General features: G+C 42.1%; 1 pseudogene; it reads right to left on the minus strand.

Annotated features, from left to right (window-relative positions):
* The window catches only part of LOC100612204 (asparagine synthetase [glutamine-hydrolyzing]-like), a 58,269-nt pseudogene that overhangs the window by 10,106 nt on the left and 21,883 nt on the right, over positions 1–26,280 (minus strand).

Raw genomic sequence — 26,280 nt, forward strand, 5'->3', positions numbered from 1 at the left:
TGAGACAGGAAAACCGCTTGAACCTGGGATGCGGAGGTTGCAGTGAACCGAGATCATGCCAGCCTGGGCAACAGAGTGAGACTCCATCTCAAAAAAAAAAAAAAAATTATAAGAGAAGTTAGGACTTTAGGTGAAATGGACAATTTCCTGGAAGGATATAACAACCAAAGTGACTACAGCAGATGCAGCCAGTTGACAATTTAAAATCCGACCTTCTTCCTCTTTTACTATCAGAGCTGTGATTTTGTTTGGGGTAATAATGTGCCTAGATAAAAGTACTTTCCCAGATTCCTTTGATGCTAGGTGGGTCACAAAGCACGATTTTGGGTGATTGGATAAAAGCTTTGGCTTCCTCATATAGGTGCCACCTTTTTCTGTTTCATTTTCATTTAATTTTTTTTTTTTTTTTTTTTTTTTTTTTTTTTTTTGAGACAGAGTCTGCTCTGTCACCCAGGTTGGAGGGCAGTGGCGTGATCTTGACACACTGCAACCTCTGCCTCCCAGTTTCAAGCGATTCATTCCCCTACATCAGCCTCCCGAGTAGCTGGGACTACAGGCACATGTCACCATGCCCAGCTAATTTTTGTATTTTTAATAGAGACGAGGTTTTCGCCATATTGGCCATGCTGGTCTGGAACTCCTGATCTCAAGTGATCTACCTGCCTTGGCCTCCCAGAGTGTTGGGATTGCAGGTGTGAGCCACCACACCTGGCCCCATAATGCTTTTAAAACTTAAAGGCTTGGCTGAGCACGGTGGCTCATGCCTGTAATCCTGGCACTTTGGGAAGCCGAGGCGGGTGGATCACAAGGTCAGGAGATCGAGACCATCCTGGCTAACGCAGTGAAACCCCGTCTCTACTAAAAGTACAAAAAATTAGCCAGGCGTGGTGGCATGGGCCTGTAGTCCCAGCTACTCGGGAGGCTGAGGCAGGAGAATCGCTTGATCCCAGGAGGCGAAGGTTGGTTGCAGTGAGCCAAGATGCAGCCACTGCACTCCAGCCCGAGCAAGACTCCCTCACAAAAAAACAAAAACTTAGAGGCTCATAATGACTTTCAGGCTTCAAGGATTAACTATTGATGGCTGTTGTGATACCTCGGTTCTTGTCTTCTTGGTTTAAAAGAATGTAAAATTTAACAAGAGACACACAGGAAAGGAGGTATAGCATAGAGAAATTTATTGCAAAAGAAAAAGAATATTTTGAAAGTTAGGTAGTTAGGTACAGAATAAACAGTACACCCTGAGAAAGAGGATTTAGGACGGGCTGATCATAAGGGCAAGACAGTAAAGACTAGCACTAGGGAGACTCCCTTTATGAAGTCTTACATGATTATTCATAAGGAGGTGGAAAGAAGCATTGCTAGTAAGCATGTTCTGGGTGGTTTTCTGGGTGCACATGTACAGTAACTGTACATGCTTGTTCATACATCGCATGTCTCAGCATCTTAAATGTCCACTCAGAGGTGTGTTTTTTTACTATTAAAATGAGCAAAGGGTCAGTTCAAGGACAGGTAAAATCAAATTGTGCATGCTTGGATGGGCACGGTGGCTCACGCCTGTAATCCCAGCACTTTGGGAGGCTGAGGTGAGTGGATCACCTGAAGTCAGGAGTTCGAGACCTGCCTGGCCAAAATGGCAAAACCCTGTCTCTATTAAAAATAGAAAAATTAGCTGGCTGTGGTGGTGGGCGCCTGTAATCCCAGCTACTGGGGAGGCTGAGGCAGGAGAATCACTTGAACCTGGGAGGGAGAGGTTGCAGTGAGCCGAGATCCTGCTATTGCACTCCAGCTTGGGCGACAAGAGCAAAACTCCGTCCCAAAAAAAAAAAAAAAAAAAAAAAAATTGTGCATGCTCTCTAGAGGGGAAAGTCCCCACTGAAGATAGCTTTGCCTGAATGAGCTCAATTTCAATGTGAATGCAAAGGCTTGTTGTGTTAATTGTACGGTCACCATGGTTGCTGCGTCCCAAGAACATGGTCCCTTCCTTGACTACCTATCCTGCCTCATAACAGTATAAAACTCCTATTTTACATAAACAGTTCAATAGGATTTTTAAAAAGAAGGAAAGTTTTCCAGTTTATTTGATGAGTGTGGTAAAATTTAATGAGGATAGTAAAAGAAAATCAAGAAAGAAATATAGTTTTGTTTTCCTTATTAACATAAATGCAAAATTCCTAAATAAAACATGAGCAAATAATATGTGGCATGTATAAAAACACAATTTTGGCTAAGGAGGATTTATCCCAGTAATTCAAGGATGGTCTAACAATAGAACACTTACTGAAATAATTTATCACATTTATGGATTAAAGGAAGAAAATGATATAATCACCTTAGAAGATTCAAAAAAAAAGTTTTCATAAAATTTAACACATATTTGTAGTACAAACTTATATAGGAGAAATGATAAGATAATCCTTTTAACGTGATAAAGGGTATCTCATAAAACTCAAAGTAAGCATCAGTCAGTATCCCCTTTTAAGTGAGGAACAAGATAAGTATGCCAGGCCGGGCGCGGTGGCTCACGCCTGTAATCCCAGCACTTTGGGAGGCCGAGGCGGGCGGATCACGAGGTCAGGAGATCGAGACCATCCTGGCTAACACAGTGAAACCCCGTCTCTACTAAAAATACAAAAAATTAGCCGGGCGTGGTAGCGGGCGCCTGTAGTCCCAGCTACTCGGGAGGCTGAGGCAGGAGAATGGCGTGAACCCGGGAGGCGGAGCTTGCAGTGAGCCGAGATCGCGCCACTGCACTCCAGCCTGGGCGACAGAGCGAGACTCCGTCTCAAAAAAAAAAAAAAAAAAAAAAAGTTTTCATAAAATTTAACACATATTTGTAGTACAAACTTATATAGGAGAAATGATAAGATAATCCTTTTAACGTGATAAAGGGTATCTCATAAAACTCAAAGTAAGCATCAGTCAGTATCCCCTTTTAAGTGAGGAACAAGATAAGTATGCCAGGCTGGGTGCGGTGGCTCACGCCTGTAATCCCAGCACTTTGGGAGGCTGAGGCGGGTGGATCACGAGGTCAGGAGATTGAGACCATCCTGGCTAACATGATGAAACCCTGTCTCTACTAAAAATACAAAAAATTAGCTGGGCGTGGTGGTGGGCGCCTGTAGTCCCAGCTGCTTGGGAGGCTGAGGCAGGAGAATGGCATGAACCCGGCAGGTGGAGGTTGCAGTGAGCTGAGATTGTGCCACTGCACTCCAGCCTGGGCGACAGAGCAAGATTCCATCTCAAAAAAAAAAAAAAAAGATAAGTATGCCAGTCTCATGACTGCTGTTCCACATCTTATTAAAGTTCTATCAGGGCAATAAGAAAAGAAGTGAAATGCATAAGGATGAAAAAAGAAAGTCTAACTTTTTATCATTCATCGTAATTACTTACATAGAAGATCTAAACCATTAAAATTAATAAGAGAATTCAGCAAAATTTAATTACAGGATCAGCATGCAAAAGACCAACAACATTCCTATATACCAACAAGAAACAAGATAAAATGCAATATAAAAAAATTATATCATATTGATATGGTTTGACTCTATGTCTGCACCCAAATCTCATGTTCAATTATGATCTTAAGTGTCAGAGGAAGGGCTGGGTGGGAGGTGATTGGATCATGGAGGCAGATTTCCCCTTGCTGTTGTCATGATAGTGGGTGAGTTCTCAGGAGATCTGGTTGTTTAAAAGTGTATAGCACTTCCCACTTCACTCTCTCTTGCCACCACTTCAAGATATGCTTTTTTCCCCTTCACCCTTTTGTCATGATTGTACGTTTTCTGAGGCCTCCCCAATTATGCTTCCTATACAGCCTGCAGAACTGTGAGTCAATTAAACTTTTTTTTTCATAAATTACCTAGTCTCAGGTAGTTCTTTATAGCAATGTGAGAATGGACTAATACAGAAAATACTAGAGAAGTGAGGCATTGCTATAAAGATACTTGAAAATGTGGAAGTGACTTTGGAACTGGGTAATGGGCAGAGGTTGGCTCAGAAGAAGACAGGTAGACGAGGGAAAGTTTAGAACTTCCTAGAGACTTGTTGAATGGTACCAAAATGCTGATAGGGATATGGACAGTGAAGTCTAGGCTGAGGTGGTCTCAGATGGAAACAAGGAATTGGGAACTGGAGTAAAGGTCACTCTTGTTATGCTTTAACAAAGAGACTGACAGCATTGTGCCCCTGCTCTGGAGACCTGTGAAACTTTGAACTTGAGGGAGATGGTTTAGGATATCTGGCAAAAGAAATTTCTAAGCAGCAAAGTGTTCAAGATTTGGCCTGGGCTGGGCGCAGTGGCTCACGCCTGTAATCCCAGCACTTTGGGAGGCCGAAGCGGGCAGATCCCCTGAGGTCAGGAGTTCGAGACCAGCCTGGCCAACATGGTGAAACCCCATCTCTACTTAAAATACAAAAATTAGCCAGGTGTGGTGGCAGGCGCCGGTAATCCCAGCTACTCCGGAGGCTGAGGCAGGAGAATCGCTTGAACCCAGGAGGCGGAGGTTGCAGTAAGATGAGATTGCGCCATCGCACTCCAGCCTGGGGGACAAGAGCGAGACTTCATTTCAGAAAAAAAAAAAAAAAAAAAAAAATTGGCCTGGCTGCTTCTAAAAGCCTATGCTCATAAACAAAGAAATGACCTGAAACTAGAACTTAAAAGGGAAGCAGAGCATAAAAGTTTGGAAAATTTGCGGCCTGACCATGTGGTAGATAAAGAAAACCCATTTTCTGGGGAGGAATTCAAGGCTGCGGAAATTTGCACAAGTAAAGAAGAGCTGAATGTTAGAAGCCAAGACAATGAGACCTTTGAAGCAGCTCATTCCCTTCACAGGCCTGGAGGCCTAGGAGGAGTAAATTGTTTTGTGGGCTAGCCTAGGGCCCTGTTGCTCTGTGCAGCCTCAGGACATAGCACCCTGCGTCGCAATGGCTCTAGCTCCAGCCATGGCTAAAAGGGGTGAAGCCATGGCTAAAAGAGGCCAAGGTACAGCTCAGGCTGTTGCTTCAAAGGGTGCAAGCCCCAAGCCTTGGTGGCTTCCACCAGGTGTTGGGCCTGCAGGTGCGCAGAAGGCAAGAGTTGGTCTGTGAGCCTCCACCTAAATTTCAGAGGATATATGAAAATGCCTGAATGTTCAGGCCAAAGCCTCATGGAGAGCCTCTACTAGGGCAGTGCAGAGGGGAAATGTGGCGTTGGAGTGCCCACACAGAGTCTTCACTGGGGCACTGCTGTGATCAGAGGGCCACCATCCTCCAGACCCCAGAATGGTAGATACACCAACAGCTTGTGTAGTGCACCTGGAAAAGCTGCAGGCACTCAACGCCAGCTTCTGAAAGCAGCTGGAGGGGCTGTACCCTGCAGAGCTACAGGAGTGGGGCTGCCTAAGGCCTTGGGAGCCCACCTGTTTCATCAGCATGCCCTGGATGTGAGATATAGAGTCAAAGGAGATTATTTTGGAGCTTTAAGATTTAATGACTGCCCTACTGGTTTTCAAACATGCATGAGGCCTGTATCCCCTTTGTTTTGGCCAATTTCTCCCTTTCGGAATGGGAGCATTTATCGAAGGCCTGTACTTGCATTGTGTTTTGGAAGTAACTTACTTGGTTTTCATTTTACAGGCTCATAGGTGGAAGGGACTTACCTTGCCTCAGATGAGGCTTCGGACTTGGACTTTTAGATAATGCTGAAATGAGCTAAGACTTCAGGGGACTGTTGGGAAGGAACGATTGTGTTTTGCAATGTAAGAAGGACATGAGATTTGGGAGGGGCCAGGGGCAGGATGATATGGTTTGTGGCCCCACCCAAATCTCATATTGAATTATGATCTTCAGTTTTGGAGGAGGGGCCTGGTAGGAGGTGATGGATCATTGGCGCAGATTTCCCCCTTGCTGTTGTTGTGATAGTGAGTGAGTTCTCACAAGATCTGGTTGTTTAAGTGTGTAGTACTTCCCCCACCTTCACTCTCTCTGTCCTGATGCCATGTCAAGACGTGCTTGCTTCCCCTATGCCCTTCTGCCGTGATTGTAAGTTTCTGAGGCCTCTCCAACCATGCTTCCTGTACAGCCTGCAGAACTGTGAGTCAATTAAACCTCTTTTCTTTATGAATTACCCAGTCTCAGGTAGCTCTTTATAGCAATATGACAATAGACTAATACACATGTGAAAAAAAACTATGAAGAACTTTGAAATATACCGAACAAAAGATGTTGGCTGGGTGCAGTGGCTCTCACCTCACAGCAGTTTGGGAGGTCAAGGTGGACAGATGCTTGAACAGGAGTTCAAGACCAACCTGGGCAACATGGTATAACCCCATGACAGACTGAGATCCTGTTTCAAAAAAGAAAAAAATTGAAGATCTTTATGGAGAAAATTACAAAAATTTACTTAAGTACATAATATGGAGGCAACATGCTCATGAATGAGAACTCAGTTTTATAAAGATGTCGTTTCTTTTTTTTTTTTTGAGACAAAGTCTCGCTCTTGTCCCCCAGTTTGGAGTGCAATGGCACAATCTCGGCTCACTACAACCTCTGCCTCCTGGGTTCACGCCATTCTCCTGCCTCAGCCTCCCAAGTAGCTGGGATTACAGGTGCCTGCCACCACGCCCAGCTAATTCTTGTATTTTTAGTAGAGACGGGGTTTCACCATGTTGGCAAGGCTGGTCTCGAACTCCTGACCTCAGGTGATCTGCCCGCCTCGGCCTCCCAAAGTGCTGGGATTATAGGTGTGAGCTGCCGCGCCTGACCTAAAGATGTCATTTCTTCTTGTATTAATCTATTCATACAGCGTAGTTCCACTATAAATCCTGGCAGGTGTGTGTGTGTGTGTGTGTGTATGTGTGGTTTGATAGGTGAATGTTAAATTTTAAATGGAAGAGTAAATATCAATAATTTTCAAGACACATTTGAAAAATAATGAGAGATTTGTTCTACCAAACATCAGAATTTAGTGTGAAGTTTTAGTAATTATAGCAATGTGACATTGGCACAAGTTTATAAGCATAGGGCAATAGAACAGAAGATAGTCATCTATGGTTGTTTAGTATATGACAGAGATGGCATTATAAATCAGTGGGATGGAATATTCAATAAATAGTGCTGAAAGAATTGGTTAACTACATTATAACTGTAAATCCTTACTTTAACTGTACACATACCACATGCCAGGATTAAAGCCTGGATTTGAGAAGCAAAGCTTAAAAGTTTTAGGAAAGAAAAATAGAGTATCTTTTTGATCTTAGGAGGGATTTCTTTTTATCTATTATTATTATTATTTTTTGACATGAAGTCTTGCTCTGTTGCCCAGGTTGGAGTGCAGTGGCACCATCTCGGCTCACTGCAACCTCCGCCTCCTGGGTTCAAGCGATTCTCTTGCCTTAGCCTCCCGAGTAGCTGGGACTACAGGGGCCTGCCACCACGCTCAGCTAATTTTTGTATTTTTAGTAGACGGGGTTTCGCCATGTTGGCCAGGCTGGTCTCAAACTCCTGATCTCAGGTGATCCGCCCACCTCGGCCTCCCAAAGTGCTGGAATTACAGGCATGAGCTACCGCGCCTGGCTGGGATTTCTTATATTAGACATAAAGAACAATCACCCTAAATAAAGTACAGTAGTCCTTTCTTATCTGTGGGCAATCCATTCCAAGACCTCTAGTGGATGCCTGAAACCAGAAATAGTACTGACCCTATATATACTATTTTTTTTTAATCTGATAACCAAGACAGCTACTAAGTGATTAACAGGTAGGTAGCATATACAGCATGGGATCACTGGACAAAGGGATTATTCACTTCCTGGGCAGGATGGGGCAAGATGTGAGATTTTAATCACGCTACTCAGAATGGCATGCAATTTACAACTTATGAGTTATTTATTTCTGGAATTTTCCATGTAATATTTTCAGCCTATAGGTAACTGAAACAGAAAAAAAACCAAATTACAGATGAGGAGTGACAATTGTAATTACTATTTGTGTGTTATCTAAGAAATTTTTCTTAAACGTATTTGGCAATATTTGGTCACATGTCTTTTTTTTTTTTTTTTTTTTTTTTTTTTTTTTTTTTTTTTTTTGAGATGGTGTCTCAGTCGCCCAGGCTGGAGTGCAGTGGTGCGATCTCGGCTCACTGCAAGCTCCGCCTCCCGGGTTCATGCCATTCTCCTGCCTCAGCCTCCCAAGTAGCTGGGACTACAGGTGCCTGCCACCAAGCCCGGCTAATTTTTTATATTTTTAGTAGAGACAGGATATCACCATGTTAGCCAGGATGGTCTCTATCTCCTTACACTGTGATCCGCCTGCCTTGGCCTCCCAAAGTGCTGGGATTATAGGCGTGAGCCACCACACCCGGCGGCCACGTGTCTTTAAAAATTTTTTTTTTTTAGAGACAAGGTCTCACTCTGTCACGCAGGCTGGAGTGCAGTGGCATAATCATAGCCCGCTGCACATCAGCCTGCTGAGTAGTTGGGACTACAGGTGCGAACAACTGCATCCTGCTAATTTTTAAATTGTTTGTAGAGGCCAGGCACAGTGTCTCATGCCCGTAATCCCACACTTTGAGAGGCCAAGGCGGGCGGATCACTTGAACTCAGGAGTTTGAGACCAGCCTGGCCAACATGGTGAAACCCTGTCTCCACAAAAAAATACAAAAATTAGCTGGGTGTGGTGGTGCATGCCTGTAATCCCAGCTACTCAGGAGGCTAAGGCCCAAGAATCACTTGAACCCAGGAGGCAGAGGTTGCAGTGAGCCAAGATCGTGCCACTGTACTCCCGCCTGGGTCACAAAGTGAGACCCCATCTTAATCAGTAAATAATTAAGTAATTTGTAGAGAACAGGTTTTGTTATATTGCTCAGGCTGGTCTGGAACTCCTGGCCTCAAGCAATCCTCCTGCCTTGGCCTCCCAAAGTGCTGGGATTACAGACATGAGCCACCATGCCCAGCTTACCAAGTCTCTTTTTAAAAAGATATTCGAAATTCAGTGGCTAATATGATAGAAGTTTATTTCTCTTTTATGTAATAGTTCAGGGTAGGTGGATGAACTTTGCTCCATGAAGCCATCTTACAGACCCAGCCTGGTTGAGTAACTTTGTTATTCTTAACATATAGCTTGTAAGATTGCTCTCAATTATAACATTTAACATGCCAGTATGAAGGAAGGTGAAGAGACAGTGATGGAACACATGTTCAGTATTTTAAGGCACATACCAGGAAGTGGCACACTTTACCTCCAGGTACTCTCCATTGTTTGCAACAGAATACTGTGTCTAACTCCAAATATTACTGTGGCAAAAGGGGAGAATAGAGTACAGTGGACAATTAGTAGTGTCTGCAATAATTATTTTAAAATTAAAAATTTCTTTATAATAAAAGACACCATGAAAAAATTGAATGCTCAAACCAAAGACTAGGAGAAACTATTTTGAAGGTATATTGATATCAAGAATATATACATAGTTCTATAATCAAATAAACAGACAACCAAATAGAAAAATGATTAGTCATTTCAAAGAAGAGAATCTTGAATGGTTAATGATACTTACACTTGGCATCAAGGAAATGCAAATTAAGAAATCAGGAGATACTATTTCACATCCATCAGATTGGTAAAAATCAATATATTTGATAGCCTGAGTTATTAGAGAATGTGGGAAAACTGAAACTTCTTTGGTGTTAATGGGAACACAAGTTGGAACAACCTCTGGAATTTTCAAAGAAATGAGGAAATACATAAAGTGGCATCAACTGCTAGCACCAGCATTTAAGGCAGGAAGTGACAGGCTAACTCTACTGCTTTGTGTAAATGTTTTTGTGCAACTGATTTATAATCAGGACTGCCCTTATCTAGAAAGCTGCTAACCTCTGAACCATGAAGGGAAAAGATAAACACCAGCTGCCAGTCTTTTGGTTGTACAATAAGAAGGCTTGGACAGTGAGAACCCTTTTTCTGGGTTGGTTTCATTGATGCTTTGCCTCTGAAGTCAGAAAGTAACTTGCCAGTAAGGGATTGCCTTTTCTTTTTATTTATTTATTTATTTATTTATTTATTTTTTGAGACAGACTCTCGCTCTGTCACCCAGGCTGGAGTGCAGTGGCACGATCTCGGCTCACTGCAAGCTCCGCCTCCTGGGTTCACACCATTCTCCTGCCTCAGCCTCCCGAGTAGCTGGGACCACAGGTGCTCACCACCACGCCCGGCTAATTTTTTGTGTTTTTAGTAGAGACAGGGTTTCACCGTGTTAGCCAGGATGGTCTCGATCTCCTGACCTCGTGATCTGCCCACCTCGGCCTCCCAAAGTGCTGGGATTACAGGCGTGAGCCACTGCACCCAGCTGAGATTGCCTTTTAAAGTTATTTTGATATTGGCCAATGGCCCTGGCCCTCAGAACACATCATCTATAAGTTAGCCTCTAGATCGGAATCATAGGCTCGTTACACACAGTACTCTATGGAAAGGATTGTCAATGCTGTGGAAGAGAACTGTGATAGAACATCATGAAAGTCTGAAAGGGCTGGCCACGGTGGCTCATGCCTATAATCCCAGAACTTTGGGAGGCCGAGATGGGCAGATCACCTTAGGTCGGGAGTTCGAGACCAGCCTGACCAACATGGAGAAACCCTGTCTCTACTAAAAATACAAAATTAGCTGGGCGTGGTGGCACATGCCTGTAATCCCAGCTACTCAGGAGGCTGAGGCAGGAGAATCACTTGAACCCCAGAGGCAGAGGTTGCGGTGAGCCAAGATCGCACCATTGCACTCCAGCCTGGGCAACAAGAGCGAAACCCCGTCTCAAAAAAAAAGAAAGAAAAGAAAAAGAAAGTCTGAAAGGTTTACACCATTGAAGATATCATCATTGTTATAGAAAAAGCTGTAAAAGCCATCAAACCCAAAACAAAAAATTCCTGCTGGAGAAAACTCTGTCCAGATGTTGTGCACGACTTCACAGGATTTACGACAGAACCAATCAAGGAAATAATGAAAGAGATTGTGGATATGGCCAAAAAAGGTGGAGTGGGGGGCAAAGGGTTTTAAGATATGGATCTTGGAGGAATTCAAGAGCTAATAGACACCACACCAGAGGAATTAACAGAAGACGACTTGATGCAGACGAGTGCTTCCGAAATGGTGCCATATGATGAGGTAGACGACATAGAAAAAGGTTCCAATTATTCAAGACTGCTTTTGACTTATTTTACAATGTGGGCTTTTCTATGATTTGGGTACCTAAAGGAAGGCAAATGGTGGGAGGAGGATTGGTACCATATAGAAGCATTTTTAGAGAAATGAGAAAGCAAACAAGTCAGACAAAAATGGATGTATTTCTGTAAAGTTACACCAGGTGTGCATGCCCCTCCTGCTTCCCCTTCCAACTCCTCCACGTCTTCTGCCTCTGCCACCCCAAGAAAGCAATATCAACCCCTCCTCTTCCTCCTCCTAAGCCTACTCAATGTGATAACTATGGGGGTGAACACATTTATAATGATCCACTTCCACTCAATGAATAGTAAACATGTTTTCTCTTACTTATAATTGTCTTAACATTTTTTCTAGCTTACTTTATTGTAAGAATGCAGTATATAATACATATAACCTATGAAATATGTGTTTATGTTATCAATAAGGCTTCTGATCAACAGTAGGGTATTAGTAGAGTTTTTGGGGAGTCAAAAATTATACTTTGATTTTTGACTGCATGGAGAGTTGATGCCATGCAAGTCCTGCATTGTTCAAGGGTCAACTGTATTTGTAAATAATTTATACTTAAAAGATTTCAAAGTATTATAGAAATACAATAAACTGTTCAGCTCTTGAAATGCATTTCATAGGAAGGCTTATAAATTAATGCTTAACGGCTAACTTATTTTTTATTAAAAAATTTTTTAGTCAAATGATTTTAATCAACTTATAATAACCAGTAAAAGTGTAATTACAGATGGGCGTGGTGGCTCATGCCTGTAATCCCAACACTTTGGGAAGCTGAGCTGGGTGTATCACCTGAGGTCAGGAACTCTAGCACAGCCTGACCAACATGGTGAAACCCCAGCTCTACTGAAAATACAAAAATTAGCCAGGCATGGTGGTGCACACCTGTAATCCTAGCTACTCGGGAGGCTGAGGCAGGAGAATCACTTGAACCCAGGAGACAGAGGTTGCAGTGAGCTGAGGTCGTGCCACTGCACTCCAGCCTGGGCAACAGAGTGAGACTCCATCTCAAAAAAAAGAAAGTGTAATTACGTGAAAAGGCCCATATTTTTACATGTTTAAATTGTTAATTAATGTTTTTATTTGTAAAGTGCTGAAGGTGAGACTCACTTCTGAATCTTCTTTCTAGTAGTAGAATAAGGTAATACTGTTCTGGATTTTGATTTTAGGGTTTGTCTAAATGAATTTAAGAGGAGTGGGTCATTTTGTTTTTGGAGAATCAGCAGTCATACAGTGAAACCACCTGTGCCATTTGGGAGGTACTGTGCTGTCATTCACATCCCAGATTGTGTTTTGCCATTAATTTCAGCAGCATCTATAAATCATTGGTGATGGCCAAAAAATTGATTGTTGTCTTCATGGTATTTGTTTCCATATTTTTCTTTCCCCACCAGTGCACCAACCCTCATATAATTTGCCCTGAAGAAAATCCACAGATAGACATGGAGGCCACCATAGCCACTAACCTGCTGCAGCCCATACTTAAGGACTCCATCTTTACCTGGTGCTCATCAGCTTATTTACCTTTTTTTTTTTTTTTTTTTTTTTTTTTTGAGATGGAATCTCACTCTGTCACCCAGGCTGGAGTGCAGTGGTGTGATCTCGGCTCACTGCAAGCTCCACCTCCTGGGTTCTCGCCATTCTCCTGCCTCAGCCTCCCGAGTAGCTGGGACTACAGGGGCCCGCCACCACGCCTGGCTAATTTTTTGTATTTTTAGTAGAGACGGGGTTTCACCGTGTTAGCCAGGATGGTCTCGATCTCCTGACCTCATGATCCGCCCGCCTTGGCCTCCCAGAGTGCTGGGATTACAGGCCTGAGCCACCGTGTCCAGCTTTTTTTTTTTTTTTTTTTTAAAGAGACAAAGTCTTACTACATTGCTCAGGCTGGAGTTCAGTGGCTATTCACAAGCGCGATCAACTCTTGAGCCCCAGCGATTCTCCTGCCTCAGTCTCCTGAGTAGTAATTTAGCTTTATAGTATGAGTAAGTAGGACAAGGCAAGATGAAATTGATCAGACAAAAGATGAAAGGATGATCACTAGTTGAAATAGAGAATTCAGAAGGAGCTGTGGATTTTGGAGGAGAAGATGCATTCAACTTTGAGTGTATTAAAATTCGTATTGTAATTCCTTTGGAATATCCTAATGGAGATATCAGGAAGGCAACTGGAAGTATAGTTCTGTTAAGGGGGCAGATCACAGCTAGAGAAAGAGACTTGAAAGTCACCTATATGACCATTGACATCATAAAAGTGGATGGGATGCTTCCCATCTTGTTGTGTTCTGGATCATGATCCTCTTTTTTTTTTTTTTTGAGACAGAGTTTCGCTCTTGCTGCCCATGCTGGAGTGCAATGGCGCGATCTCGGCTTACCGCAACCTCCGCCTCCCAGGTTCAGGCGATTCTGCTGCTTCATCCTCTTGAGTAGCTGGGATTACAGGCATGTGCCACCATGCCCGGCTAATTTTGTATTTTTAGTAGAGACAGGGTTTCTCTATGTTGGCCAGGCTGGTCTCGAACTCCCAACCTAAGGTGATCTTTCCACCTCGGCCTCCCAAAGTGCTGGGATTACAGGCGTGAGCCACCGCGCCCGGCCCATGCTCCTCTTTTCTGGACTTAATGCCTGGTGGCCAACACTCAGTAGAATCTAAGTAGTAAAAATAGGCCCAATGCAAAGTCTAAGGTAGGTTAACTCCCAAGAACAATAACGAGAACTTTTTTTTGCTTTCTTTGATATATAACTTTATCACCAAATAGCTTTAAAATAATTTTTTAAGTCCCCACAACTATAGAAACATTCTTTGGAAAACGTAAAAGCAACATAGTATAAAGTATAAACACAATATTTTCCCACTACCAATAATTTGTAAATTGTAAGAAAACTTAAAATATTTTTGTAATTAATTTTAGCAAAATTCTGTTTTCAACTTCCTCATTTTTATTTGCTTATATTTCTTTCTTAATTAGTTGTAACTCAGTTAAATGTTATTGCCTTATTGTTATCCAGAAATGGTTCCTAATTCATATTAATTAGGAGAAACAATGTTTTTTCTATAGATCTAGGGATGGATTTCTCAAAAACACAATTTAAAGGAACACAAGTGGGGTTTAAAAAAACAACTGGCCAGGTGCAGTGGCTCATGCATATAATCCCAGTGCTTTGGGAAGCTGAGGCAGGAGGATCCCTTGAGGCCAGGAGTTTGAGGCCAGCCTGGGCAACATAGTGAGGCCCTGTCTATACAAAAATTTTTTTTAAAAAATTAGCTTGGCTTGGTGGCATGCACCTGTGGTCCTAGCTACTCAAGAGGCGGAGGTAGGAGGATCACTAGAGCCCAGGAGTTTGAGGTTGCAGTGAGCTATCATCAAGCCACTGTACTCCAGACTTGACAGAGTGAGACCTTGTCTCTAAAAAACAGAACAAAACCATACTCTAATAGTAGTATTTTATGATGACCCAGCAAATTTATGGATTATTTTTATAACTTTAATTTAATGAATTTAAGTAAAGCAGTAATTGCATGTTAAAAATTGTGTTAGCTTACTTGGAATATTTTTTGCCATCTTCTGAATATTTCTTACATGATAATTTTCCTCCTTTTGAAGTATTTTTGCAGAAATAAAAAAGGAAAACAGGCCCAGTGCAGTGACTCATGCCTGTAATCCCAGCACTTTGGAAGGTCGAGGCAGGTGGATCACTTGAGGTCAGGAGTTTGAGACCAGCCTGACCAACATGGTAAAACCCCATCTCTACAAAAATACAAAAATTAGCCGGGTGTAGTGACGGGCGCCTGTAATCCCAGCTACTCAGGAGGCTGAAGCAGGAGAATTGCTTGAACCCAGGAGGCAGAGGTTGCAGTGAGCTGAGATCGCATCACCGAACTCCAGCCTGGGCAACAGAGCAGGACCGTCTCAAAAAAAAAAAAGAAAGAAAGAAAGAAAAAAAGAAAGGAAAACAAATCAGCCACTACACTTCACCTCAAAGTTATTGCTTGAGATTAGGGAGCAGACTTATTGAATTATTGATCTACTTAAAAAGGCTACACTAAAATCTTTTGAATGTGCTAAACCTGTATGAGGAAAACTTTAAAATTTAAGTTAAAAATAATAAAAACTTACAGCAATAGTACCACAAGTAATATGAAGAGGCTAATGATTAAGTGGCAAAATATTTGCAACTCATATTACAAATAGGTAAGGTTCCTAAAATATAGAGAACCTTTATAAATAAGTCAAGAAGGCCAGGCGCGGTGGCTCACACCTGTAATCCCAACATTTTGGGAGGCAGAGGCAGGTGGATCACCTGAAGCCAGGAGTTCAGGAACAGCCTAGCCAACATGGTGAAACCCCGTCTCTGCTAAAAATACAAAAATTAATTGGCGTGGTGGTAGGCACCTGTAATCCCAGCTACTCAGGAGGCTGAGGCAGGAGAATCACTTGAACCTGGGAGGCGGAGGTTGCAGTGAGCTGAGATCACGCCAGTACACTCCAGCCTGGGTGACAGAGTGAGACTCCGTCTCAAAACAAATAAAAAGAAAAAGAAATAAATCAAGAAGAAACAGAGTTAACAACTCAGTAGAAAAATGTAGAAAGTATTTTAACAGTTTCAGAAAAAGAAATCTTAAGTACGTGAAATGATGTTCAACCTCACTCATGAATTAAAACCCTTTTGAGATGAATCATTTATCACCTATCTTATGTGCAAAAATTCTAGAGTTTAATAACACACTTTGTTGGAGAGGTGAGAAAAGGGAAAATAGGTATATTGCTGGTTTAAGAACAAAAAGGTACAAACTTTATTAAGGAAATTTGGTTATATATATAGAAACTTTACAGTTACATTTACCTTTTGTCTTAGTTTCCTACTGCCTAACAAATTGACACAGACTTAGTGGCTTAAAATAACACAAATCTATTATTTTACAGTTCTGGAGATCAGAAGTCTAAAATGGCTCTTCACAGATGTGTTCCTTCTGGAGACTGTAGGGAAGCATCTATTTTCTTGTCATTTCCAGTTTCTGGAGGCTGCCTGCGTTCCTTGGTTCATGGACCCTTCGTTCGTTTTCAAAGGCAGTACTGTGGCATCTTCTCTCCTCTCTGACCTGCCTCCCTTTCTTTTTTTTTTAAGGTTTTTTTTTTTTTTTTAAATCAATGTTGACCAGGTTGGCCTTGAACATGTAGCCTCGCCTTCCCAAGTGCCAGGGCAACCGGCCTGAGCCACGGTGGCTCCCCTGCCTCCCTTTCATAAGCACCCTTGTGATTACACTCATATTCAGGGTGGAAGTAAGGAGGTCTTTAAATCAATCACTTCTTCAGAATTCCTTTTGAATACAAGGTAACATATTCACACTTTGTTGGGATTAGTACATGGACATCTTTTTGGGGAGCATTATTCTGTCTACCACATCCTTTGACTTAGCATATCCACTTCTAGGAATCTATCATGCAGATATATCTGCATATACGAGGATATCTTAGTGGCATTGCTTATAATAAAAGATTGGAAACAATTCAAGGTGTCCAGCAATAGGGGACTAGTTAAATAAGCAGCTGTATATCCACAAAATACAGTGCTAAGCAGCTGTAAAAGAGAATGAGGACGATCTCAGGGTACTAACATATAGAGAGATCTCTGGGATGTACTGAAAGTGAACAAAGCATGGAGGTGACCAGTTTATATATTAAGCTATCTTTTGTATAAGAGGAAAATACCATTTGCTTGTGTTATATAAAGAAATACTGAGTTGGCCGGGTGCGTTGGCTCACGCCTGCAATCTCAGCACTTTGGGAGGCCGAGGCAGTCGGATCACCTGAGGTCAGGAGTTCGAGACCAGCCTGGCCAACATAGTGAAACCTCGTCTCTACTAAAAATACAAAAATTAGCTGGGTGCAGTAGCATGCGCCTATAATCCCAGCTACTCAGGAGGCTGAGGCAGGAGAATCGCTTGAACCCAGCGGAAGAGGTTGCAGTGAGCTGAGATTGTGCCACTACACTCCAGCCTGGGCGACAAAAGCAAAACTCCGTCTCAAAAAAAAAAAAAAGAAAAGAAATACTGAATTTACAAAAAAATGAATAAAAATGCTTCTCCCTACAGCTCGAGAGGCAGCTAAGACTTGTTAGTGAATATCTTTTTATGTTATGTTATGTTATGTTATTTATTTATTTATTTATTTTGAGATGGAGTCTCACTCTGTCCCCCAGGCTGGAGTGCAGTGGTGTGATCTCGGCTCACTGCAACCTCCACTTCCCGGGTTCAAGGGATTCTCGTGCCTCAGCCTCCCAAGTAGCTGGGATTACAGGCGTGCACCACCACACCTGGCCAATTTTTTTGTATTTTTAGTAGAGACAGGGTTTCACCACGTTGGCCAGGCTGGTCTCGAACTCCCAACCTCAAGTGATCTGCCCACCTCGCCCTCCCAAAGTGCTGGGATTATGGGCATGAGCCACCACACCCTGCCTATATTATTTAATTTTTTAATCATGAAAATATATTACACAGTAAAAATAAGACCTCATAGATAAATGCAAATTCTTGTTTAAAAAAAAAAAGACTTCATGAAGCAGACAATTTTTTTTTTTCTGTTTTTCAGACAGCTTTTTATAATTTGAAGGGAGCTCTGAGCCACTGACCTCCCACCAAAGTGCCTGGATTTTCTAATTTGTGTCCTTGACTTGAATTCAGGTGCTGTGTTCAGTGGGTCCCAGTTAAAATACAAATGTGTAACATGCTAACCTAGATCTTCATTCATAATTTGATGTGCTTTAGAATCTTAAGTTTAGATAATCAGTTTCATGGAATACTCAGGAAAGTTCTGATGGAAGGCAAGAGGTTGGGAAATATTACAATAATGGGCCACCATATGTTGTAGGGGTGGGCCTTTGACACCAAGAGGCTGTACAAAGGCACTTGGGTGCTGGGAGCTTGGTAGTAGGGGGAGGAGTCCCAAATGTAACCCTCATCTAAGAGAAATTTAAACTTTTTTTTTTTTTTTGAGACGGAGTCTTGCTCTGTCGCCCAGGCTAGAGTGCAGTGGCATGATCTCGGCTCACTGCAACCTCTGCCTCCTGGGTTCAAGCGATACTCCTGCCTCAGCCTCCTGAGTAGCTGGGACTACAGGCGGGTGCCACCACACCTGGCTAATTTTTGTATTTTTAGTAGAGACGGGGTTTCACCATGTTGGTCAGGCTGGTCTTGAACTCCTAACCTCGTGATACACCCATCTTGGCCTCCCAAAGTGCTGGGATTACAGGAGTGAGACACCGCGCTCGGCTGAGAAGTTTAAACTTTTAACTATAATTTCTATGTAAACTGTAATCTTATCTTTAACTTAGTTTTTAGTTTAGCCCTGCCTGGAAAACCATGCTTTCTGTCCCATGAAACATAGATTTCATTTCACCTTCTTAGGTTATACGTTTCAACAGAACTACTTGGATTGGAGTCCTAGTCCTGATGTTCACTAGCCAGGTAAAATTGCAAAAGTTACTAAAACTCTCTGTGCTTCAATTTTCTCATTTATGACATGGGTCCAAAAATACCAGGGTAGGTGTGAGTTAACTACCAAATTAAAATAAAATACAAGACCGGGCACGGTGGCTCACGCCTGTAATCCTAGCACTTTGGGAGGTTGAGGTGGGCAGATCACGAGGTCAGGAGATCGAGACCATCCTGGCCAACATGGTGAAACTAAAAATACAAAAATTAGCTGGATGTGGTGTGCCACTGCATTCCAGCCTGGCGACAGAGAGACACTCCGTCTCAAAAGAAAGAAAGAACAAGAATTGACTCAGGATGAATTTTGAGAGCTCATGGCCCAGTCTAGTGGGCTGTGGTTAGTCTGATGCAACACCCATACCGGACAGACATAAAAAGTTGTTGGCCGGGTGCGATGGCTCACGCCTGTAATCCCAGCACTTTGGGAGGCTGAGGAGGGCAGATCACCTGAGGTCAGGAGTTCGAGACCAGCCTGGCCAACATGGTGAAATTCTATCTCTACTAAAAAGGCAAAAATTAGCTGGTTGTGGTGGTGAACACCTGTAATCCCAGATACTCGGGAGGCTGAGGCAGGAGAATGGCTTGAACCCAGGAGGCAGAGGTTGCAGTCAGCCAAGATTGCACCACTGCACTCCAGCCTGGGCAACAGAGCAAGACTCCATCTCAAAAAGAAAAAAAGGGTGTTAAGATTTTTCTCAAGAATTGATATTTGGCCGACCACAGTGGCTCACGCCTGTAATCCCAACACGTTGGGAGGCCAAGGTGGGCAGATCACCTGAGGTCGGGAATTCAAGACCAGCCTGAGCAACATGGAGAAACGCCATCTCTACTAAAAAGGAAGTATTAGCTGGGCATGGTGGCACATGCCTGTAATCCCAGCTACTCGGGAGGCTGAGGGAGGAGAATCGCTTGAACCCAGGAGGTGGAGGTTGCAGTGAGCCGAGATCATGCCATTGTACTTCAGCCTGGGCAACAAAAGCGAATCTCCATCTCAAAAAAAAAAAAAAAAGAATGATATTTATTTAGATCCAATTCTAAGCTATGCAGTTGTTATGCTGTATTTTTCAGAGCTTTCTTTTCTTAGTTTTGATAAAGGAATTAAATTTTTTTCCTTCATGGGCAAGAATTGTGTATGATATATATTTTGAATTGCTCACAGTACTTTACATTCAATACACAATTATTATTGGCAATGATATAAATGCTAGTGATCCTTTCCATTAGATTATACATTAAATAATTTTCTTTTTTATTATTCCCTAATTTTTTTATTTTGTAACTTTTCAAACATACTAACAGCTTTAAAAAGTAGTAAAATGAACACCTCCAACTAAATTCAACAACTGTTAACATTTTGCCACATTTGCTTTGTACTTCTCTTTCTCTCTCTCTGTATATATATAGACCTTAGCACTATATATATATATATATATATATATATATGCACACATACACACACACACACACAAAATTCATGTATGTAACAAGTTTTTGAGACAGGCTGTCACTCTGTTGCCGAGCCTGAAGTGCAGTGGCATGATCACAGCTCACTGTAGCCTCAAACTCCTGGGCTCAAGTGATCCTCCTGCCTCAGCCTCCTGAGTAGCTGGAACTACAGGTATATGCCACCACGCCTACCTAGTTTAGTTTTATTTTTTGTAGAGACAGGGTCTCACTATGTTGCCCAGGCTGATCTTGAACTCCTGGTCTCAAGCACCTTGAGTCTTTCCACCTTGGCCTCTCAAAGTGTTGGGATTACAGGCATGAGCCACTGCTCCTGGCCTATATAGCAATTTATAGATACACACACATACAGTAACTATGTGTTTGTATGTTTGTATACATGTATATATACAGCATATATATATATGCATAGTCATGCATCATTTGACAGGGATGTGTTCTGAGGAATGTGTCATTAGGCAATTTCATTGTGCAAACATGGTAGAGTATACCTATAGAAACTGAGATGGTATGGCCTGATATACACCTAGTCTACAAACCTATACAGCATGTTACTGTACTGAATACCTTAGGCAATTGTAACACAATAGTATTTGTGTATCTAAACATAGTTAAACATAGAAAAGGAGATGCGTTGCACTATGATGTTATGATGGCTAGAACATCACTAGGCAACATAAAATTTTCAGTTCCATTATAATCTTATGCGACCACTATCATATATGTGGTCCATAATTGACTGAAACATCATTATGTAGAGGCTAATTAGTGTGTGTGTGTGTTTGTGTATGTGTGTGTGTGATTGTGTGTGCATAAAAAAGCTTTTTGGGCTGGGTGTGGTGGCTCATTCCTGTAATTTTAGCATTTTGGGAGGTCGAGGCAGGTGAATCTAATTTTGTGTGTGTGTGTGTGTGTGTGTGTGTGTGCGCGTGCATAAAAAAGCTTTTTGGGGCTGGGCATGGTGGCTCATTCCTGTAATTTTAGCATTTTGGGAGGCCAAGGCAGGTGGATCTCCTGAGCTCAGAAGTTCGAGACCAGCCTGGGCAACATGGTGAGACCCTGTTGCCCAGGTTGGAGTTTAGTGGCACGCTCTCAGCTCACTGCAACCTCTGTCTCCCAGGTTCAAGCAATTTCCTGCCTCAGCATCCTGAGTAGCTGGAACTACAGGCATGCGCCTCACGCCCAGCTAATTTTTTGTATTTTTAGTAAAGACAGGGTTTCGCCATGTTGGCCAGGCTGTTCTTGAACTCCCGACCTTGTGATCTGCTGGCCTCAGCCTTCCAGAGTGCTGAGATTACAGGTGTGAGCCACTGCGCCCAGCCAAAAAAGCTTTTTGATACCATAGCAACACCTAAACTTTCAGCATTTACCTGCTAAAAATACATTCTCCAATATAACTATATCACCATTATGACAATTTTTTTTTTTTTTGAGATGGAGTTTCGATCTTGTTGCCCAGGGTGGAATGCAATGGCGATCTCAGCTCACCACAACCTCTGCCTCCTGGGTTAAAGCAATTCTCCTGCTTCAGGCTCCCGAGTAGCTGGGATTACAGGCATGCGCCACCACACCCAGCTAATTTTTTTTTGCGTGTTTTTAGTGGAGACGGAGTTTCTCCATGTTGGTCAGGCTGGTCTTGAATTCCTGACCTCAGGTGATCCGCTCGTCTCGGCCTCCCAAAGGGCTGGGATTAGAGGCATAAGCCACTGGACCCAGCCCACAACTTCTAATATACAGATAATATTCAAATTTCTCCAGTTGTTTCTTTTTTTTTTTTTTTTTGAGATGGAGTCTCGAGGCTGGGCACGGTGGCTCACGCCTATAATCCCAGCACTTTGAGAGGCTGAGACGGCCGGATCATGAGGTCAGGAGTTCAAGACCAGCCTGGACAACATGGTGAAACCCCATCTCTACTAAAGATACAAAAAATTAGCCAGGCATGGTAGCACATACCTGTAATCCCAGCTACTTGGGAGGCTGAGGCAGGAGAATTGCCTGAACCTGGGAGGCGCAGGTTGCAGTGAGCCAAGATCGCACCATTGCACTCCATCCTGGGCGACAGGGCGAGACTCCGTTTCAAAAAAAAAAAAAAAAAGAGAGAGAGATAAAATCTCCTTCTGTCACCCAGGCTGGAGTGCAGTGGTGCAATCTCAGCTCATTGCAACCTCTGCCTCGCAGGTTCAAGCAATTCTCCTGCCTCAGCCTCCCGAGTAGCTGGGATTACAGGCATCTGCCACCACACCTGGCTAATTTGTGTATTTTTGGTAGAGATGGGTTTCACCATGTTGGCCGGGCTGGTCTCGAACTCCTGACCTCACGTGATCTGCCCGCCTGGGCCTCCCGAAGTGCTGGGATGACAGGCGTGAGCCACTGTGCCCGGCCCAGTTGTTTCAACAAGTATCTTTTATAGCTTTTTAAAAAAAGATTGAAAGATCACTTGAGCCCAGGAGTTCAAGATGAGCCTGGGCAACATGGTGAGACCTCATCTCTAAAATAAAATTAAAGTAAATAAATAAATTAAATAATAAGATATAATAAAAGTTTCCACATTGTTACATCTCTTTAATAATTTTTGATCTAGAATAGTCTCTCACCTTTTATTTTCTATTATATTAACTCTTTTTTTTTTTTTTTTTAGACGGAGTCTTGCTCTGTCGCCCAGGCTGGAGTGCAGTGGTGTGATCTTGGCTCACCACAACCTCCACCTGCTGGGTATAAGCGATTCTCCTGCCTCAGCCTCCTGAGTAGCTGGGATTACAGATGCATGCCACCACGCCCAGCTAATTTTTGTATTTTTAGTAGAGACAGTGTTTCACCATGTTGGCCAGACTGGTCTTGAACTCTTGACCTCGTGATCTGCCCGCCTCGGCCTCCCAAAGTGCTGGGATTATAGGCATGAGCCACTGCACCCGGCCCTACATTAACTCTTTTTTGAAGAGTTCAGGCTGCTTTTCTTATAGTATGTCCTACATTCTGTGTTTGTCTGTTTCATTATGATGTTATTTAACTTGCTGTATCCCTTCTCTTCTATAAATTCATTGTGAGTCTAGAGACTTGATTAAACACAGGTTAAATATATAAAGTCATTTTTTCCCATTATTAGTTATGCTATGTTTGATCACTTAAGTGGTCACTTGCAGTAAGGTAGTAATTGCAAATTCTATCAGAAAGGTACATTTTCCCTTTGTACTTACAGGTAAGCTATGGAGTGATAATTCGGCATTGCACAAATATTCCTTCACCCAATGATTAAACATGCGTTTATTTATTTATTTAATAGAGAAGGGGGTCTTGCTATGTTGCCCAGGCTGGCCTTGAACTCTGGGCTCAAGTGATCCTCCTGCCTTAACCTCCCGAGTAGCTGGGACTAGAGGTGCATGCTGCTGCACCTGGCTCCTAAACATGCATTTAACTGTCTTATTTGGCTTGTCCTAGTGTGGAGTTGATTCATATTTATAGGCTCAAAATCAGAAGACACCTCCATCTAGATTAGTGCTTCTCAACTGGGGGAGGTTTTGCCCCTCAGTGATAGTGTTTCTCAACTGGGGGCAGTTTTGCCCCTCAGTGAACATTTGGCAATGTCTGGAGATATTTTTGGTTGTCACAACTTGGAGGTAGGGGTGCTACTGGTATCTAGTGGGTAGAGGCCCGGGATGCTGCTACACATCCTCCGGTACACAGGGCAGCCCTCTACAGCAAATAATTATCCTGCCCAGAATGTCAGTAGTTCCACTAGTGAGAAACCTTAATCTAGACATTGGATTAAGCTTCTTTCTCACACGCAGTTCATTGGCCTTTTTGGAGATGCTAGTAAAGTTTTAGAGATTATCTTCAGAAGTAGAAACCAAGCAGATGTTAGAGTCCATCAAAATCTTCCCATAATTCAAACCAGGCAGATTTTTACTACTCACCTGTTCTGTTTTTCCATTTCCTTTATATATGTCCTCTCGATGTAAGGATTTAAATTGCTTTTCTCTACTGTCAATAAACAAATACATCACGAAAGGATTAAAAAACAGAATTAACACATCTAAGCATTTTGGTCCGATTTTGTGTTTCCTAGAAGATTTTGGAATGTCATCTTAATAGCCCCAGAGCCAGAGAAGAGAAAATGGGGAAAAAGAAATATCAAGTTAAGAATTTACCGTTACAAAAATGGCCCAGAGAGAGTCACCAGAGTTCAGGAAGGGGCAGGAGAGTGCAGAGGGCATTTCCACTCTCACACCTGTAAGTTATTAATGACCTTTGAAGTGATTGTTGATGGAAGCACTTGTACATTTGAGCTGCTTCATTTGTATACGTAGTGTATTCAGAGAACTGCCTAGCTTCTGGAGCCCTGAAATATCTTCGAGCTGAATCAGAGATCAAACAGCAAAACCCATGACTTGGGAATATCGTATAGCCATGTGACATGTGGAAGGACCGAGAGTGTGAGAACCAATGCCTAAATAACTACACTGTATATCTTTAACTCCAAGAGACTTAGCATTCCTTTGATAACTTTTAAAATAGCAATCTCAGAAAATAATGTCCTAGAGTTTCAAGAAAATATAGTAAGATATAACACTTTATACATTTATTTTGCGTGTAAATGCCTAAGCTTAGAAGATTAGAACCTAATTACCTTATTTTCATTCAAATTGTCACTAGATAGCTTGTACAACATTTGCTCCTTTTATGTTTTGAATTCCCAGGACAAGGACATTGCCTTTCCTGTTGAAAGCTGAGTCAACAATTTTGTTTGCATTTAACAAAGACAGAATCACTTCAAGTCTAATTTTCTCTGTATACTAGGGAGTTAGCACATGAATGCATTCATCAACTACAGTTTCATTTTTAGAGGAAGCAGCAAAATACCCAGGTTTGTGACTTCAATTTTTATTTTTCTCTATTAATATTTTAAGAGTTATTTTTCATACTTTTTCACTAACATATCTTTCTAACTTGAAACAGCTGTTGACATGACATGGTATGAAGAGACCACTCCCTTCAGTGGGAAATTATAGAACATGATTTATTTCCAAAGTATAATTTTTTTTTTTTTTAACATGGAATCTCGCTCTGTCGCCCGGGCTGGAGTACAGTGGCACAATCTCGGCTCACTGCAACCTCTGCCTCCCGGGTTCAAGTGATTCTTGTGCCTGAGCCTTCTAAGTAGCTGGGATTACAGGCACCCACCACCACACCCGGCCCAAAGTATAATTTTAGGAATTATAACTCAATAATTTAATTCTATTTATCATCATTTACATTATTTCCTGTATTGGCTCAACTTCTATAAAATATAAAAAATTGAAAAAAGAGATGTGGCATAGTATATATCATTTAAAAATATTATTCTCTATAAATGGGATGAGAGAATTAGGAAAGGAGAATCAGAAGACAGAATAATTATTCTAATATCTAGGGTCCTTTGTATTGTCACTGTCAGCAACTTTTCTCTATCTTTGAAATTCTCATTCTTTATGAAAGAGACTCATTTAGAGCAACACCAAAAGCTAACAAAGATAGTAAAATAAATGTATAGGGTCATCTCACTCATAAATCCTAAGTAAAATCTAAGCAAATTGAATCTAGTGATTAATAAGAATGATAAATACATCATTACCAAATTGGACTCAACCCACGAATGTAAGGTGAAGTGTAATGTTCAAAAATCAATTCTATTGTCATTATTAATAATATATGCCATTTACTAGATTAAGAGGATAAAGTATTGAAAACCATATGATCATCTTAATAAGTACAAAAAAAAAAGCCCAATCTAAATAAGCTAGGAATATGAAGAAACTTCCATAACCTAGAGAAGGCTCATTCTCCTCAAGAGACAAGTGCAAGAATGTTAATACTATCATTGTTTAATAAGGACAAAAACACAGAAGCAACACAAATGTTCATCAATAGTAAGCTAGATAAATAAATTACAGTATAATCAGACGGGGCGTGGTGGCTCATGCCTGTAATCCCAGCACTTTGGGAGGCCGAGGCAGGCGGATCACCTGAGGTTGGGAGTTCGAGACCAGCCTCACCAACATGGAGAAACCCCGTCTCTACTAAAAATATAAAACTAGCTGGGTGTGGTGGCACATGACTGTAATCCCAGCTACTTGGGAGACTGAGGCAGAAGAATCGCTTGAA

This window comes from Pan troglodytes, chromosome 14 (genome assembly GCF_028858775.2).
Source record: "Pan troglodytes isolate AG18354 chromosome 14, NHGRI_mPanTro3-v2.0_pri, whole genome shotgun sequence".
Taxonomy (NCBI): Eukaryota; Metazoa; Chordata; class Mammalia; order Primates; family Hominidae; genus Pan; species Pan troglodytes.